At 50.6% G+C, this 4,688-nt stretch overlaps 1 pseudogene; it reads right to left on the bottom strand.

Moving 5' to 3' along the window:
• Window positions 1-1,341: 1,341 nt before the first annotated feature.
• Window positions 1,342-2,532, bottom strand: LOC121965567 (annotated as a pseudogene).
• Between the last annotated feature and the right edge of the window lie 2,156 nt (window positions 2,533-4,688).

Below are 4,688 nucleotides of genomic sequence, written 5' to 3' on the forward strand. Positions count from 1 at the left end.
CATTGAATATTTTGGATTTGGAGACATAAGAAACACTACTTTTAAGCTACAGAATGATGTCTGTTGTTATAAAGTATTCTGAATATTTATAAATGCTTATACCTTTATGCACACTATAACACATTAGAAGTATGTTAATAATTCACTATAGACATTGTCATCATAATGAGTTATGATTATTTTTGATAAAGCATTATAAATAACCATGAGTGCTTATAACTTTGATTATGCAGCACTATAGAGGCATTATAATGCATTATAAGTGCTCATAATGTGTTATAATGCATTATAGACATGGAAAGTGTTACCAAAATTTTACTTTAAAGCTTCAAAAATTAGTCCTCAGTTTCCAAACATCTGTGTTATTAAAAGAAATGTCAGACAGTGGTAAACATGCTCCTGTCTCAACTTTTTTGAAATGTGTTGAAGGCATTAAATTTATAGTATATTTACCAAAAGCTGAGGGTTGCAATGAAGCACTTAAAATTCTGGAGCACTACTGAAGTCTAGAGTGAATTTGCACTTGTATTAAACTTAATGCCTTGTGTGATGAGATCAAAATGTACTGTCAATGTGTTACCAGTGCTCTTACACCTGCGGTATACACACCCTGGTGCCAAGTATGAGAAAGGCTGTGGTATATCAAAACCACATGTGAGAACACAGAGAACACAATATACAATAAAAGTTCAATATGGTTCAGGTAACAAGGGTATTTAAAGACTAACACCGATGCCAGTAGGCAGTGTCTGAATGTAAACTGCTGATAGATGGCATTTTATGCCAGTGCAGCACTTTGTTCAACCTGAAAAATGGAAAACAACAGACGTGGTATAACTTTGGTGTCACTGTGGTTCACTACACCATGTGGAAGGTGCAAGCCGATACTCTTAACAAAACTCAGGTGAACAGCTAAATTTTAAGCCACAGATTAAATAACGATATACCTCTTATAGAATCAGCAGCAGAATAAAATCCTCGTAAAAAAAGTTGTTTCCCGATTTTGATTTTCTCATTTTAAAACAGAAATTGGTCGGTTGCCATGTAGGCCTACATTTGAACATCAATACACTGAGCATTTATTATGATACTTCCAAATTGTGACTTATAACATATATCATCTTGTGATGCACCTGGACACATGATCAGTGATGTAACCTGGGGTCACTGGGTGTTTCGAGTCTTTCAGCAATCACACACCCTCGCCCAGGTGACCCAGCCGGGGTTGATCAGGCCCCGGCTTGTGTCCAGGTAGCACTATCCCACCCACGGCTCTCCTCTCCTGATCAACAGCCACCTGGATGCAACTTCTGCTGCCCTTGTGGCCAACTTAATGGCCCTTCACTTACTGGCCCCTGCGATGCCCAGCATGTTATAGGCCCTGCAGAGATACAGGACAGTAAACCCTCTGCATCCCACCTCAATGGGGATATGTTCCAGGGTCCCTCTCTTCAGGCACAGAGGGCAAGCTGGTGACTCCACCTTCCCCCAGCAGAATAGGTTGGATGGACTTGGTAGAATATTGTAGACAGCCTGGATTAAGAACTTAATGCATTAAAGCTGAGCTCTCCATAGCTTGGCCCATGAGACTTTGCGCTCCATCCCTTGCTCCCATCTTGTCCAAGCTCCCTGCTGCTGCATTCCAACCATCCTGCTGGCTCGCATCTCCTCCTGGATTAGTGACCTCTTGTGCTTCCCCTGCACCTTGTCGTAGTGGGGTGTACTGCTGTTACCCAGTCCAGCCCTTCCACGAGCCACTGTCCCCACCAACACCCTTTGCCTTGGTCATGATTCAGCAACATCCATGGCTTCTGCTGCCCTCCACTTCCATCCTGTCCTGTCCTCAATCCCAGTCTGAGAGACTTATGGGTCCAAGAGTTCTCATACAGCAGCACCTCCCTAGTACGGGTCACCATGAATTCTTCCTTCAGGCTGCTGACTGGGAGCTTCAGCATGCTGTTCTACCCATACAGGGTGATGCTACACAGGCTCCAAGGTAGTCCCAGCCACTTCTGAAGGAACTTGCTGACTCTCCTCTCGAAGCCTTCAACAATGGAGATCAGGAACTCATAGACCAAGAGGGGCTACAGAATCCATGGGAGGATTCCATGTTGGTATATCCAAGCCTTGAACTTGCCAGGCAGCCCTGACTTGTCCACTGCCGCGAGCCAGGCTTCCAGCCTTTGGTTGGTCACTCGGATGGATGCTGTGTCTCTCAGGCTGCAATCAAAAACCTTCCCCAGGCTCTTCACTGGTTTCTCGTTGATGGATGGTATCTGGGTGTTACCTCGTGCAAAGCGATACTTGTCAATGGTCTTACCCATCTTCAGCACTAGCGACCTAGACTTCACCGGCTTGAAACTCGTGCGAACCTAGGTGATCAGCTCTTCACCTGCTCCCTGGGAATGATGTTGTTGTCACTGTCAGGTTGTCCATGAAGGCCCTTATAGGTGGCTGTCGGACTCTGGACTTGGTGAGGGGCCCTATGCACTAAACCTCAGCATACTTCACCAGCATGTTCATTGCAAGCATTTGTTTCAGAGTGCACAACTTTACAACCGCCGCCCCATTCATTACACTGTATCACTCATTCTGTCTGTCCCTGAAACGGGTGTGTTTAGGACCCAAATGCAGTACTCTGATGCTCAGCGACGGTTGGTAATAAACTTTATTTAAACCAACACAGTTAAAGTTCAATATGCTCAGAGTTAATAATGTGAAAAGTTCATTCTTCGGACTGAGAGCCCAAGCACAGTCTCTGGGATTCCCACGAGGAGAAGAGACGAATCTTGCTGCAGCTGTAGCTAGAACTCCTCAGAGACGTCCGACCCAATCTCACTGTCACCAGAAGGAGAATCATCCCCCAGAGGAGTCGCGGGAACCCCCTCGACGCCCCCAGAACCAGAAGCCCCGGAAGCAGGAGGAGGACAAGGGACAGAACCAGAAGAGCCCCGCCCCGTGATGGCGCGAGAGGGCTGGTCAGGATGCAGACGGTGAAACTCCTCCACCAGTTGCGCATCCAGCACCTGCCGGGCCGGCACCCACGACCGCTCCTCCGGACCATATCCCTCCCAGTCCACAAGGTACTGCAGGCCCCTTCCTCGGCGACGTGAGCGAAGCAGGTGACGCACCGTGTACGCCGGAGCCCCATCGATGATCCGAGGAGGCGGAGGCGGCTGGGAGACAGGCTGCAGGGGACTCTCTCTGACCGGCTTGACCCTGGAGACGTGGAATGTAGGATGAATCCGCATGGTGCGGGGCAACCGGAGCCGGACCGCCACCGGATTGACAATGCTGTCGATGGGAAACGGGCCCGGGTGGAGAGCCACACCTTCTGTCCTACCCGGTAGGAGGGGGCTTGGGAACGGTGGCGGTTGGCAGCAGTAGCATAACGACCCGTGGCCCGCAGCAGTGCAGTTCTAGCCCGTGACCAGGTTTGGCGGCAGCGAAGGATGAAAGCCTCCACCGACGGGTATACGGTTTCTTTCTCCTGGGCGGGAAACAGGGGGGTTGGAAGCCGTAAGCGCACTGGAACGGGGAGAGTCCTGTGGCAGAGCTGACGAGGGTGTTGTGTGCGTATTCAACCCACATGAGCTGCGAGGACCAGGAGGCAGGATGATTAGAGGCCATACATCGGAGTGCCGTCTCCATCTCCTGGTTCATCCTCTCAGATTGACCGTTGGATTAAGGATTTTAACCAGAAGACAGGCTGGTGGAAGCTCCCAGGAGACGGCAAAATTCTCTCCAGAACGCAGACGTGAACTGGGGTCCATGATCAGAAACCACGTCGGAAGGGAGGCCATGGAGTCGGAATACGTGGTCCAGCAGCAGTCCAGCGGTCTCTTTGGCAGAAGGGAGCTTAGGCAGGGGCACAAAATGTGCCATTTTACTGAAACGGTCTACCACTGTCAGGATGGTGGTGTTACCTCCTGACAGTGACAGACCAGTAACAAAGTCCAGGGAGATGTGGGACCACGGACGATGAGGCACAGGAAGGGGTCGTAGGAAGCCGGCAGGGGCTTGGCGTGGGGTCTTGTTCTGGTTGCAGACAGGACACGCATTCACAAAGTCTCTGGTGTCCTCGTCCAGGGTGGCCCACCAGAACCGTCGTTGCAGGACCTCCTTAGCTCGTGCAATCCCAGGGTGGCAGGTGAGTCGGGAGTTATGGGCCCACTGCAGAGCATCCGACTGGAATTCCCGAGGGACGAACAGGCGGTCCTGTGGACATGAGCTGGGCCCCGGTTGGTCCTCCAGTGCTGATTTAATCCGCTCCTCAATCTCCCAGGTGAGGGCGGCCAGGAGACGGGAGGCGGGAAGAATACTGTCAGAGCAGGGGAAGTCCTCCTCCCCCACCAGAAACTGTCTGGATAGGGCATCAGGTTTGACATTGCGGGAGCCGGGACGATAGGAAAGGGTGAAGGCGAATCGGGCGAAGAAGAGGGCCCACCGGGCCTGGCGAGAATTCAGTCTTCTGGCGGAGCGAATGTACTTGAGGTTCTTATGGTCCGTCCAGACGAGGAAAGGAACCTTAGTACCCTCCAACCAGTGTCGCCACTCTTCTAATGCCAGTTTTACTGCCAGCAGTTCCCGATTACCAATGTCGTAATTCCTCTCAGCAGGAGACAGACGTCGCGAGAAGAAGGCACAGGGGTGCAACTTCTCATCCTCAGCAGAGCGTTGGGAGAGCA

The sequence above is a fragment of the Plectropomus leopardus genome, unplaced genomic scaffold, assembly GCF_008729295.1.
Source record: "Plectropomus leopardus isolate mb unplaced genomic scaffold, YSFRI_Pleo_2.0 unplaced_scaffold20595, whole genome shotgun sequence".
Classification (NCBI taxonomy): domain Eukaryota; kingdom Metazoa; phylum Chordata; class Actinopteri; order Perciformes; family Serranidae; genus Plectropomus; species Plectropomus leopardus.